The following is a 15,382-nucleotide window of genomic DNA, read 5'->3' as shown; positions in this document are numbered from 1 at the left end:
TAAATAATTCGGTCTCAGTTTTTGAGACACAGCAGGAGGGATGCAAATGATCAAGACAAAAAAAACTACAATTCAACAAACAATAAAAATAAAAAAACTTAAAACAATTCAAAATAGAACTAAAAGCATATATTAACGGGATCAAATCGTAGAGTACGGCGTGCACTATAATATGCAGGATGATGACACGATTGCAAGTGCGACGATGCTCGAGGGACTGAAGTGATAAAATATGTGCATGCGTAGTATAGGCGAGAATCAGCGGTCATATAGCGACAAAATATAAACGTTATTGCTTTTTTTTCAAACAGATTGTAACATAGCTATGTTTTGTTTGTGGTGAGGTGACCAAACATGATTGATATGTGGGGTTTAACGTCCCAAAACCACCATATGATTATGAGAGACGCCGTAGTGGAGGGCTCAGGAAATTCCGACCATCTGGGGTTTTTAACGTCCAGACAAATCTGAGCACATGGGCTTACAGCATTTTCGCCTCTATAGAAAATGCAGCCGCTGCAGCCGGGATTCGATCCCGCGACCTGCGGGTCAGCAGCCGAGTACCTTAGTCAGTAGACCACCCCGGCGGTGCAAGGTGACCAAACAAACAACGCTTATTCGAGTACGGGCCTGACCAAAGTATCGTACGCTGTCAGGCTGAATTCTTTTTTTCGAGTTGCTTAACGAGCGTTGCAGATCTCGGAAAGCCTTGTTGGAGATTGTTTTGACGAGCAAGTGTCATTTTAAATTTTACACCAATGTATTGGTGTAACTCTATGTGTTGGTGCATCCAAGGTATTGGTGTTGCACTTCGTAACGAGTGCTAGACTGACACCGTCATTAGTAAACGTAAAATAAAGGGATTGTTTAGTATTTGAAAAAAAAATTCTAGTTACAGCCTTTTTGAAGCTATGGTAGACATTTGCCAGGTCTCACTCTAGTTATAAAACAAAACGAATAAACACTATTAAGCGAATCCTGATCTACAGCATAAGAGGGCACGGGTGGTGTAGACAATGCAATCGTCTGCCCACATTCTTAGTTTCATTCAAATGTCGTCGATAATTCCTTATATATATATATATATATATATATATATATATATATATATATATATATATATATATATATATATATATATATATATATATATATATATATATATATATATATATATATATATATATATATATATATATATATATATATATATATATATAAATTAAACAAAACAGGCTCTAGAACTGAGCCTCGTGGCACGCCTGATGTGATCTGCACGTCAGATGACTTCACGCGGTTAAGCGCAACAAGTTGTGAGCGCGACCACATGTAATCTGCTTACCAATGAACCAGCTTGTTGTCGCCAGAAATGTGCAAAGTATAACTGAAACGTTTGGCATTGCAAACTAAGTCAAAAGCCCTAGAATAGTCAAAGAACATGGCATCAATCTGACCTCAGCTGTTAAGGGAAGAAACAATGTCGTGCGTAAATTCAAGCAATTGTTTAATAGTAAAATAGCCAGCATGAAAGCCATGCTGTGATCGGAAACGTATATGGTGTGCATTTAGGTATTCTCAATGTACTTGTGGATGGTATGCTCCAAAAGTTTAGAGTTGGTAGAAAGTGAGAATATTAGCCCGCAATTTGGTAATATTTGCTTGTTTCTTAACTTTAATACGAGCACAACGCTTGCTAATTTTCACAGCAGCAGAATTGCAGTAGAGAGAAGTGATTTGTTTCAAATATTACCGTAAGACCGTTAGCACCCGTTTCACTTCTGTCTAAGCGCAGACAGTGCATAATGTGCGATCTGGATACTTCTCTATATTGAGAAGTTTACGAAATGAGCTTTCTTGTTAGAACGTTTTTTTATTACCTCAAGTTGGCGAATTAAACCATTCGACAATTATTTGCTCGTAGAAAAACCACTGAGGGACACAATACGTAGTTTCCAACCTTTCCAAGTTAAGTCAAAACACTGATAGCTTCTACAGAATTGAACTAGTGTGGAACATCTTACTGAGATCATGGCTTCGAAGGGTGAATCTTCGTTGGAACTAAATAACTTCGAACAAACAGGAACTCAGCATCGCATTGAACCACTTCGTCACTAATGGCTTTGTCTTCTTGGCAGTGTCTTGCAACGACTTCCGATGTGCCGATTGAGTATATGCACTCCGCAGTACTGTCTACTCGGAAAAGCGACGTGTCATCAAGACGGACCAAATGAGCTATTTATTGCGCATCTGTGCGCTGCTTCGAGGTCCACGGCATGTTCGATGGTTTATCCTCTACCGAAGGAATAACGAGTAGCATTATCTTCCATCGTCAGGCGATACTGTAATCGCTAAGAAAAATACATTGTCACAGGTATGGCGGTAGCACTTTCCACTCTGCGAGCTGCTGTTCAACATGCACTGCCTGAGAAAAAATAAAATAGGCAGCCCTTTCGAGACAATCTTGTGCCTTAGAACTTACGAGCGATTGGTAAGAGGGACAAAAAATTATCGGCATCCTTGTCATCGTAAAGAACACAACATATACATTATTTTGGTGGCTACCGGAACATGTCGTTACAATTGATAATGCATTAGTCGAGGAGGTGGACCACTCTCTCCACGAAAGCACGTGAGGTTTTGCAATTACATAACGAAGAAATGAGGTTACATTGAAATTTTCTTCAGGACAATCGTATACACACCAACTGGTCGTCTTCCACTGGGGCTTTCAAGGGAACCAGCTATAATAGAATAAATTGGAGCCTGCGTTAAAGCCACAGATTAGATAACAATTTGCCGATCTAATGCGACGTTATTATGCCACCTCTGTATGGCAGCTGCATTCCCGAGGGCATACTCGTTCCTCATAGGAGTGGCCGAAAACTGCGGCTTCTGCGGTACTGAAAAAACTACTGTGTTCGTCCTGCGCTTTCCTTATCTATGCTAAATACAGGGCAAACTGCTCTGGGTCAGTTGGAGAGAAGGCTGTATGGGAGCAGTGATTACAGGAACAGAACCACGAGTGCCGATGGCACAGAGTGGCAGAAGCATTGCTAGTGTACTTGACATCGAGAGGTCGCAGCGATTTAAGGTGCATATCTAAGGTTATGCCCTTTAGATATGCACCCTCAAGTTCGCGTCACTGATGCTCCCTCTCCTCACTCATATACCTGTTGTCACCAGTTTTTACGCTCATCGCCACTGAGTCCGTGGTTATGACACTCGGTTGCTGATCAGAAAGACGAGGGCTCGGTCCCGGACCCGCATGTCAGCGGAAACAAAATGCCGAAGGTCTGTGTACTGTGTGTTGTAAGTGCACGTTAAAAAAAAATAAAGCATGTGGTCGAAATTATCCAGAGGCCTACACTCGACAACTCATTCAGTGTTTTGCTCTTATTGAGTATATCGATGTTGTTGGTGACAACTTATTTCATCGTAACTTCAGGTGTCGATGTTATTACTAAAATACATTTACTAGATCTCGGATACGGGAGGTATTATGGTAGTAAAAAAATATACGGGTGAATAGTGGTCAAAGTTATGACGCTGTGCTGATACAACATCAAATGAGCCATTTTTGCTGAGATCTTGTGAACGCTGATTCATTTACTTGTTGAAATTATTCAAGACACTGTTCTGAAAGTTCCGGTTAGTAACCAAACTGCATATTTAAAAACTGTTCATAATTTAGGCTTACATTCTCAATACTCTTCGACCGCAAGAACATCCTCCATATCAAGCGGTCTCCATTACTTTTGGACCAATGCATTGTAGTTATAGCAGGACAATGCATTGGCAAAAAGTATACATTAGCGTATATTGCGACTGGCGTTGAGAATACGCATACTGAAGATTAACGCACAAGAGTTGTCATTTGTAAAGGCTTTATGATATACATGTATACGCCCCATTACTTATAGAAAACGTCTACTATTGCAGCCACACAGACCAGTGATACGCGTGGTATATAGTAAGACTGCTGATAGGGGCCCGATTTCATCGCGTTAGCGTTAAAAATCTCGTTTCGCAGAAATTCCGGCATCGGCGGCGTTGGTTGAGAGCGAAAAATAATCTTATGCGTGACCAAAAAATTGAGAACGATGCAAATAAAATAAAATAAAAACCACATGCTCTGGCATTGCCCCTCGTGGCGGGGCACGGACCAATCGAATGAAGAAAAGTGGTTATCCGCTATCAAGAGCCCCTATGACGGGGATCACTTGTGGGCTGTCCAGAGGGCCCACGATGCGGCGGTCGCGCTTAGCCTGACCGTCCCAACGTGGGAGTGGCTCGCTGTGCGGTGAGTAGCGCACCTCAAAACTTCAATTTAAGTTTTGCATGATAAAAAACAATGATAAAAACAATGATAAAAAACACCTGATAATCCAATGATAAAAAACACCTGGAGCAGAGGGGGAACCACACCAGGGTTGTTTGGGTGAAAGTGAGGTTTGAACCCGGGTCGTTTGCGTGGCTAGCGGATGTTCTACACGGCCACGCATCTGCTTGTGAGAAGAGTGAAAAGAACTTCCTCTGCTTGGATATGCAGTGAAAGTAGCTTTCATGCTTCACCAACACACGAGGTCTGTATACACGTTTCACAATGCAACATGAAATACTGCAGCAATAATGCGTGGTACAAGCGTCCCTTGCCAACGGGCGTCAAAACGCACGATTAGCATAATGGCTCCGTGGTTGAAAGCCGGTACTCTAATACAAAAGGCACACACGCTCCCGCACCTGCGCGCTGAAAGACATGCAGTGGGTGCATATAAAATTCGAAAGCTTGCATGTACTAAGTGTTATAAGTACGCACTAGAAACAGGATGTCGCTATCGCGCTCAAGTCGTAAAGGCAAAGGTTGAGGGTACCCTAATTTTTCCATTTGACAAATTATTTTATACCAAGGTACGAGGTGGAGCTCTGCTATCTTCACTCAGTCGCCGGTATATTCACCATTGAGACAAGACAACCACATTGGAAAACCAATCACGGTATCTTCTTTTCTGTAACTTATAAAGCTTTATTTTTTTTGTACTGATAGTCTCTTCATCCAATAGGTGATTTATTTAGGATACAAGTAAATCAAAATCAGCTCGAGCCAGATTTAAAGTGCGTGGTTGCACGTGAACCATTAAGGCAAGGCCGTCATACTTTATCTTTTCTTATTTCTCCCTCCACTAAGAGTTTTCCCATCTTTGTTGCGCTTAGTCTTGCATGGTCCTCACAAGAGCTTGCTTATGCGCACTTGCACACGTTCTGTGTAGGGGATGTGGTACGCATCAATTGTGGTGGTATAAACCTTTTCGCACGCTTTCCACACGCACCATTTGAAAGAATTTAAAGCCACCTCCTTGACGCAATGAATTCCGCGTCTGCAGCGGAATTCAGCGGAAAACTCTGCAGCAATTATGTTGCAGAATTTTCTTGGCAAATTGTTACACGAGCAAACTTTGCCGGTTTGTGTAAAACTAAACAGTTCAAATTTCGTACATGTTGAATAGAAAAACTGTAAGAAAAAAAGAATAAAGAAAAAAGCGTTTCTTAGAGGTGCGCTGAAATAAACACAAGAGCGGAGCGGAACGCATAGGCGTACCAGTCGGAGGGGGGGGGGGGTGCAAGGAAAGCGCAACCCCCCCCTCCACTTTTGACAGTGGTTACTGCCAGCTACAGGCTGGAGAAATCAGCAACTAAAGTGAAGTTATCCTTCACAACAGTAACCACTCGATTGTATTGTTACGAGGAAATGAAAACGTTACATGGGAATGTTTTATTGTAGTAAATTGTTGCCTAAATTTCTGCTGTGACAATTGTCCTTGAATGTTCCTTGCGGTGCGGGCCGCCTATGTGACTCTGCGCCTATGCGACTCTTGCGGCATAGGCGGCCCGCGCGGAGTCGCATAGGCGGGCCGCCTAAGCGACTCGGTTCGGGCCGCCTATGCACCTGTACTGTAGCATTGCAAATCGGGCTACAGTGCAAGGCGCCAAAGCGTCTTGTACTTGCTTTGTTATGTATGGGAACTAGCAATCGTTTTATGGACCAGTCAGAGTATTTGCTGCTTCAGAAAAATTATTTTCTTTCATCAGAAATGAATAGCCTCATCGCTGCTTTAACGAAGCTGCTGTGAGCCAATGATTGTGACAAATGCTTTAGTTCTGCCGTACTGGAAGCGCCACAAAAAGCTTTGCACTTCAGTCTCTAATTATTCTGATCAGCCTTGCGTACTGTAACTATAGCAGCAATGGCTGTAGTTTGCATAGTGGCGAAGATTAAAGCAGTAGACTTGAGTACCGGGGGAAACTCAGCTTCTAAGCTTATCCCGAAGCTTGACCCACCGGACCAGGAAGAAGGTGAATGACCATATTTTTTTTCATAATGAAGGCCTAATTAGAAGTCGGGCTAGTTGCTTTGCATTCAACTTGAATTCTCTTTTACCGCTCAAAATACTACTCTGACAGAAAAGAAGTACATATGCGCAGCGCTGCTTAGTTCTCTCTTTCTCAGCAAGGATGAGCTCACAGAGATGTACACGTGTTCATACACTTTAAAAAGGTTTCTAAAGTAACCGCGCAGTAACCACAAAAAGGGCTTTTTGCTATTTCAAAATACAAAATGTGCCCTAAAGATTGCACATGGCACCGCAAGGAGGGCCACTTTCCTCCGTGCGGAGTAAAGCACTCGCTCTTCGGTCTAACTGCGCGAATGTTCACGCCCGTGCCTACACAAGCCTGTTTCACTTCACGCGTTTCTGTAGCGTGGTGTGGTGTAGCGGTTAGCGTACGCGCATGCTGACTGAATGATCGTGAGTTGATCGACTGACATGTGGGGTTTAAGGTCCCAAAACCACCAAATTTCGACCACCTGGGGTTCTTTAACATGAACCTAAATTTGAGCACATAGCACTTCCACACACACACACACACACACACACACACACATATATATATATATATATATATATATATATATATATATATATATATATATATATATATATATATATATATATATATATATATATATATATATACAAATTCCACCTGACAAATTAGGTAAGTTGTTTGCCCACCCCCCACTTGCGAAAAAGTTGGTATGCCGCTGGCAGAACGGCAATGCATACGCGAACTGCGTGCTCCAGATCGTTACCTGCACAAGTAGATATACGCGAAAGGCGGCATTTTCGGGACATGTTTCTGCTCCCGGGTGTGTGCACTTGACGTGTTCGTTGTACATATCACAAATTTTCCGGAGGTACGCAAGCGTATAGCGGTGGGTAGTGTATACAGGGGCCCAATTTGTGCACAGAAAAACTCGTATTGTGGAGCAAACTATTCACTCTTGCGTAACAATCTCAGCGTTGAAACTTTCTGCGCGACCGCCCCCCCCCCCCCCCCCCATTGCGCTGCATAATTCATAGCTCGAGAATCATTAACACGAAAGCAGCACTCACGCAACACCGTATATCGTTACATAACAGGATACTTTTGTGTGTCACGCTAACGCACAAACGTTGGTCATCAAATTCTGGTATATCGCGTAGCGCGCTATACAATATGAACTTCTTTTAGGACGCTTTCGGGCCCCGTGTATTAGTTTTTAACAGAAAGAAGTGCTAGGACACTATAAAAGAAATAGCAAACTTAAATAGCATAATTTTTCTGGCTTCTGTGCGCTGCTTGGTAAGGCTGTTCATTACATTTCGTCTTCGCATCCGCATCAATAATGCAAGGACAGATGGCTCTCCTCAATGAATTGTCGTCGCTCCCTAGAAACTAACAGACTGTTCTGGCTATAGCTTCACGTGTGTGTTTTTTTAAACGGGATATGAAATACAAGTTATAGGGTACCGGCACGTATGCCACCGTCACGTAGGGCACTTCGAGAAGGCGAAGGGACGAACTCTTTGTCCAAGAAACGTGTTCCAAAGGAGGAGTCGGCCAGCAGCGGGAAACTGTCTGCCGCGTAAGTTCTAATGAGGTGGCGGATGAAAGCTGAATAGCAAGTGCAGAATTACCATGACGCGTTATGCGAGAGTACATAATTGACGCTCGTCCCTGGATCTGAAACGCTTCCTCGCCTTGTTGAGCGCGCGAGCCCGCACCTCGGTGTGGATCAATTCCTCTCGAAATTAAGCGGGGACGGAGGAGCATCGGCGTTCACTTTGCCGCCACTTACCGGGATTTAATCGGCGTGCCTAGCTGCAGGCAATTAACACCGCCGAGGTTCCAGTGACGCTGCACGGCCCATTTCGCGCATGCGACCAACTGCAGCATGGTATCGGAACGAGCGACTACAGCGGGCACTGCTTAGCGCTCGAAAGCAGGCCCGATCGGCTATACACAGCACCCGTTCTGCTCCCTCCGTCACTTAGAAGCTGCCATACTATTATAAGCCCGAATGAAGTCACGCAGCTGCAAGAGTTCTATCTATCTATCTATGTATCTATCTATCTATCTATCTATCTATCTATCTATCTATCTATCTATCTATCTATCTATCTATCTATCTATCTATCTATCTATCTATCTATCTATCTATCTATCTATCTATCTATCTATCTATCTATCTATCTATCTATCTATCTATCTATCTATCTATCTATCTATCTATCTATCTATCTATCTATCTATCTATCTATCTATCTATCTATCTATCTATCTATGATTTTCAGCTCCCCTGGCCATTTGGATGATGGGATATATACCAAAAATGATATGTCGTAACATGACTGTGCGACGAGCATAAGTGACTAGTCATAACATGCAAATCATGTATGTATGTCATGAATGTCATGGTCTACAATCTATAGTCTTGCTGCTTTTCCGGTGGTTTTGTTCACATGGCATATTGAAGAACTGGTATGGTATGATGTGACTGCATGACGAACACAAGTGACAGACCATAACGTGTAAATTATGACATGTATGTCATGAATGTCATGGTCTACATTCTATAGTCTTGCTGCTTTTCCGGTGGTTTTGTTCACAAGCATATTGAAGAACTGGTATGGTATGACGTGACTGCATGACGAACACAAGTGCCAGACCATAACGTGTAAATTATGACATGCAGGTCATGTAAGTCATGACTACACGCCACGCTCATGGTGTGCTTGCGGTCGTTTCGCTAGCTTCACATGTACCAAATTTGGTATTACGGGACGTGAATGGATGACGAGGGTAAATGACAAGTTCACCCATGATAATCATGATAGACGTGTCATGTAAAACATGACCACATACTACGCTCATAGTGTGCTCGTGGCCGTTTCGCTAGCTCCACATCTACCAAATTTGCAATCACGGGACTTGAATATACGATGAACGTAACCGACAAGTTCAAACATGATAATCATTACATGGGTGTTATGTAAAACTTGAGTATACATGCTACGATCATAGCATGCTCACCACCATTTCGCTAGCTCAAAATATACCAAATATAGTATCACGTGACGTGAATAGACTACGAAGGTTATTGACACGTCCAAACATGATAATAATGATTTGATTGGTATGTGGGGTTTAACGTTCAGGGGCGTTAAATTTGGGGTGTTGCATTTAGACAATCGTACTTAAAGAGACAGACAGACAGACAGACAGACAGACAGACAGACAGACAGACAGACAGACAGACAGACAGACAGACAGACAGACAGACAGACATCTATCTATCTATCTATCTATCTATCTATCTATCTATCTATCTATCTATCTATCTATCTATCTATCTATCTATCTATCTATCTATCTATCTATCTATGTATCTATCTATCTATCTATCTATGATTTTCAGCTCCCCTGGCCATTTGGATGATGGGATATATACCAAAAATGATATGTCATAACATGACTGTGCGACGAGCATAAGTGACTAGTCATAACATGCAAATCATGTATGTATGTCATGAATGTCATGGTCTACAATCTATAGTCTTGCTGCTTTTCCGGTGGTTTTGTTCACATGGCATATTGAAGAACTGGTATGGTATGATGTGACTGCATGACGAACACAAGTGACAGACCATAACGTGTAAATTATGACATGTATGTCATGAATGTCATGGTCTACATTCTATAGTCTTGCTGCTTTTCCGGTGGTTTTGTTCACAAGCATATTGAAGAACTGGTATGGTATGACGTGACTGCATGACGAACACAAGTGCCAGACCATAACGTGTAAATTATGACATGCAGGTCATGTAAGTCATGACTACACGCCACGCTCATGGTGTGCTTGCGGTCGTTTCGCTAGCTTCACATGTACCAAATTTGGTATTACGGGACGTGAATGGATGACGAGGGTAAATGACAAGTTCACCCATGATAATCATGATAGACGTGTCATGTAAAACATGACCACATACTACGCTCATAGTGTGCTCGTGGCCGTTTCGCTAGCTCCACATCTACCAAATTTGCAATCACGGGACTTGAATATACGATGAACGTAACCGACAAGTTCAAACATGATAATCATTACATGGGTGTTATGTAAAACATGCTACGATCATAGCATGCTCACCACCATTTCGCTAGCTCAAAATATACCAAATATAGTATCACGTGACGTGAATAGACTACGAAGGTTATTGACACGTCCAAACATGATAATAATGATTTGATTGGTATGTGGGGTTTAACGTTCAGGGGCGTTAAATTTGGGGTGTTGCATTTAGACAATCGTACTTAAAGAGACAGACAGACAGACAGACAGACAGACAGACAGACAGACAGACAGACAGACAGACAGACAGACAGACAGACAGACAGAGACAGACAGACAGACAGACAGACAGACGGACAGACAGACAGACAGACAGACAGACAGACAGACAGACAGACAGACAGACAGACAGACAGACAGACAGACAGACAGATAGATAGACAGACAGATAGATAGAGATAGATAGATAGAGATAGATAGATAGATAGATAGATAGATAGATACTTATCCCACTCTAATTTTTCACTCAGAGCATTTGTATCTAGTTAATTGATCTGCAGCTTTGCAGAACAGGGTAATGTAATTTGCAAACTTCCGGCTTACGTATAGCTGTGTTGCGAAGCACCATTCATTATTATTATTATTATTATTATTATTAACATTCCTACGCCACTGAAAGCGACAGGCTGATGTAAATATAGTTTTCCCTGGCCAAACGGACAATGGACAAAATTGGGCAACCAGTTATCCCGACGTGGGTGGACAGTAACAGAGGGCTCTTTGCCGTGCCGACGCGTTTTTCGCGGGGCTTCAGCTCTGCCGGAGCTCGTGCACATGACATCAAAGGCCTGCGGAGAAACGACGGGCTTGGGGAATTTATAAGTATCTGCGGAACACAGCTGGCGCGTTGACCTGGTGGGCTCCCGCTCATTCGAAACGTCGGTGCCCCTTATCACGCTAAACTTGCCCTTTCTTTTCAATTAGTGATCAATACAGGTATACCTTGTGATCCGTATAGCATGCCACAAACACATGGTCGTTAGATGTGGTTAGTCTCAAGCGCTTGATTTCCCATGAGGGGTCATAAATACTTGCGGCACGAATACAAATTATCCATCGCACTTCTCGATCCACACTTATGTGTCAGATTGATTTTCTAAGTGCAATCAACATCTTAGGTCACTCTCTCATCACGAATTTACCCATAGACATAAATACACGGTTATTCGGTCCCTCTAGTCGCCACACATAAACCTGCGCTCATCGTACTGCATCTGCTAATGTTTACAAGTACGCGAGCAACATAAGTTACTCATGCAGAGCAACATCGCACCATATAAATGTCAGCACAAGAAACAAATGCAGCGATCATTGTCACCCTCATTTATAAACATTCCGCATGAAACATTTATTGCACGTAATTGCTAATTGTGGCAACCTTTCGACGCACAATTGCCTCAGCAATCGTTTCGCAGCGACGTTCTTTAGGATCGTAGGAACTGACGGCGCTGAGACGGGAATAAACTTGCTTACAACGTGGTCGCAGACGCAACTGTTTCATCGCCATCTATAGCACCGTCACTTGTGTGACCAACTCGTTCAAGCTATTACGAGACTTTGGGCACAATGAAGGCTGGCTGGCTGCGGCAGTAAAAAGCAACGAATGACATTAGAAGCACTAAAATAACGGTAGCTTAGTAAGTTTAACTTGCATGCTCACGCCATTGTAGTTGTAAATTTTTCTTCAGCGTGACGTCTGCGCCTTGTTGTGGTAATTTTGTTCATTGTAATTCCAGACCATGGTTTTTATGCATATTGCGGTGTCACACGGGCCGTACTACAAACCTTTCAATATAGAAAACCGGAGCCGTCCCGACTTCGATTTCCCGTGGGGAAACTTGGGCCAGTTGGTAGGACACAACTGAATATATGAACCGCCCAACTTAAAAGTAGTTACAGTGTAACTACTTTTAAAATGCGCTTTTCGTATATTGAATTTCACGTTCTAACTTTTATGTGACGCTGCACTGTTAAACGTGTACTGACACGATTTTGAGAGATTGCAAAAGGGACGTTTTTCGCTTTTTTGTGTTATGAAGTGTAAACAGTTGCCAGACACCTGAGTCAGTCAACATGTATAAAATAGTTACTTTGATGTTAAAGGTTTCACCGCTGAGCATCAACAAGTCAGCTTCACCGTAATCCCGACGAGTCAACACAGTTCCACTGTGTTTGCGAACTCTGCATCCCTCATGCAGCATTAAGCGCATAAATCACTGTCGTGGCCACTGGAGACAATGCACACATCATGATCTGTCACAAACAGATGGCAAAGATGCCGTTAGTGCGTCGCGAATTGCTGTCCCTCCTGACGTCCCTCTGCTATGGCACGTCATACAGAAGCCACCCCCTCTGTATCGAAACCGAAAGAGTCTTTAAGGTAGTGCTATAAAAATATATGAGATGCATTCTCAGTCCCTGCAGTTCTGTCTGTACGGTTCTCGAAAACCGTGTTCTTATTTAGAGTGACAACCCTAAAATATTTAAAATTCGTGTCAGTACTCTTTTAAGCACGATGTTGTGGGATACGATTCGGGCCAGGAAGGCCCTGTTACGATGGTGCTATAATGCGAAAAAAAAAGGGGGGCCCTTGTACGGTGCGTTGGGAGCACGTTATAGAAGCCGAGCTGGTGAAAGTTGATCCGCAGTCATTTATTTCATTACATATCTTGTAAGAATGTTCGTGTTTCGGAACATAAAACTTGCTTGCTCCATTTATTAATAGCCTTATTGGACATTTTACGGAGCCCTTCAGTTTTTTTTTTTTTGGGGGGGGGGGGGGGGAGGGATGTTGCGTCCCAAAACTACTGTACGATTATGAAGGCGCCGTAGTCGATGGCACTGGAAATTTCGACCACCTGGGGTTCTTTATCATGCACTTAAGTCTAAGCCCACGCAGCCCTCCACTACGGCGTCTCTCATAATTATATGGTGGTTTCGGGACGTTAAACTCCAAATCTTATCATTTTTCGATACGGCAAGCACTAGGCCTTGATCGCTTGGCCTATCATACTCGCACCACCTCTAAGAGCCGGGTTTATCTGTGTGCATGCATTGCGATATTATTGGTCTTGTTTATCATCCAGGCATACTATGTCTGACCATGTCGTGTTAGATATTTTCAGCTACTGTTGATAGGCGCCGATACAACACGTGAGCAAATCCTGGCGTGATAAGACGTTTTGGCTTATCTGCGCGTGTTTTCCGTCATATTTGACACAGGAGCTGCGTGCTGCCATGTTTTTGCATTTTTTGTGAGTTTTTGTAATGACTTTCCAAAATTTTGAAGTTGCTGCCAGACTATGTAGGTGATCCAGAGACCCCGTGAAAGTCTGACAGGTTCAGATACTGTGGGTTGCTCCATAACCATATGCTCTGGAAGCAACAACTCATCACGTCTCTGTACTACAGCTTTTCTGTCATAATAAATTTTTCTCTCTCTCTTAGCACCTCAGCACTCGAACAGGGTATGACGATAAAATTTGCCACCGACTGAGCAGCTTCATTACACTTTAACCAAAGTTATAAAGCCCATGTGAAACAAGAGCTACATAATCTAGAACTATTGACTATATTAGATACCAGAAAATTGTTATGTGGCACATGTTAGTGAAAGCCGCTGACCGGCTAATTGCTAACACTGACGAACGATAAGATCTGTGAATTCTGCCAAAAGGGACTCTAACTCGCATTGAATATCGAAGCTGAAATGATTCATATTAAAGTGTTATGGTTCTATTTTATAACGGCTCTTAATGTAACATACCTTCAGATGATAACGGGAAAGATTGCGGCAGAGAGTATTGGGAACATAGTTACTCGAGAAATTTCACTTTACTTAATAACTAAGAACACTGCGGTTTTTCAATGCCCAGTATATTTTTGGCCAAAATATTTTATGCTAACAGAAATACAAAGATGATCAGAATGATGAAAGCAGTGCTTGGCAGTTTTCAAGTGCGTCTGCTATGACAGAAATACAGACACCGCGGTATTTCTGTCATGTGTTCTGCAAGTATATTAGAATGCAAAATCAAACACTGGAAAAAAGCGGGGAGGTATCTCTTCAGAGGAAAGCATGCACTCTGCAGTGCTACGTTGCCGGGCGCTTACTGTGTTCCCTGTTCTCCTCCAATGAGGATCATTAACTTCGCAGCGCCGGAGCCCGGCGAGGCAGCGCGGTTGTAACCCGGCGGCAGCGAAGACCAGCACGAGATTTGGGGAATGAGCGTGGTGGCTGACCGTGTTTTCACAGCTGTCTCCGAGGTGGCTGCTGTGCTGGGCCGTCCGCGCCGACGCCGGCCCCCGGGAAGAGTTGCTGCAGGCGGCAGGCCGGACTCGGCAGCGGAACCCCGCACTCCTCGCGCTGCGGCCGTCTTCTACTCGGCGCTTTGACTGCGCCGTCCGCAGCGCGGCGCTCTGCCTTTTTTCCCCTCGACGTCCGTCGCCGCCGCTCCGCGCGCTCACGTGACGTACCAGTGCAGTGGCAGGAGAGCGACAACTGCAGCAGTCGACGTCCGGCCGACTTCCAAGATGGCGCTCGAAGAACCCGCCCATCAGAGGCCCCCGGCGAGGCCATGACGACCAATGGTAGACGTTGAATGGAATCACGTGGTTTTGCCGTAAATTGCCCCGCACTTGACCGTGGCTCGAGCTCTCTCCGCTTCTCGGCGCTGTTTGCCGGTTCGAAGGAACGGACCCCCTCCCTCCAACCCCCTCCTCGACGTACGCTGGGGGTCCCCACGCAGCGTGCGGACCAACACGGCAACCGAGAAACAACCTCGCGGTCGATAAGTGTCGCCGAGAGAGAACCCGCGCGCCCCGTGTTTGTTTGCAAAGATCAAGGAACTGAGTGATCATTTGGAGGGCCACCAC

The 15,382-nt window shown here is 43.8% G+C and overlaps 1 protein-coding gene across 1 annotated transcript in view; it reads right to left on the bottom strand.

The window, feature by feature from the left end:
• Positions 1 to 14,963, bottom strand: part of LOC119176162 (ubiquitin-conjugating enzyme E2Q-like protein 1) — a 127,873-nt gene extending 112,910 nt beyond the window's left edge. Inside the window, exon 1 of the mRNA XM_037427314.2 lies at positions 14,750 to 14,963. The gene's annotated coding sequence lies outside the window, so the exon portion shown is untranslated. The remainder of the gene's footprint in view (positions 1 to 14,749) is intronic.
• Between the last annotated feature and the right edge of the window lie 419 nt (positions 14,964 to 15,382).

The sequence above is a fragment of the Rhipicephalus microplus genome, chromosome X, assembly GCF_043290135.1.
Source record: "Rhipicephalus microplus isolate Deutch F79 chromosome X, USDA_Rmic, whole genome shotgun sequence".
Taxonomy (NCBI): domain Eukaryota; kingdom Metazoa; phylum Arthropoda; class Arachnida; order Ixodida; family Ixodidae; genus Rhipicephalus; species Rhipicephalus microplus.
This window is presented reverse-complemented; position numbering and strand designations above follow the sequence as displayed.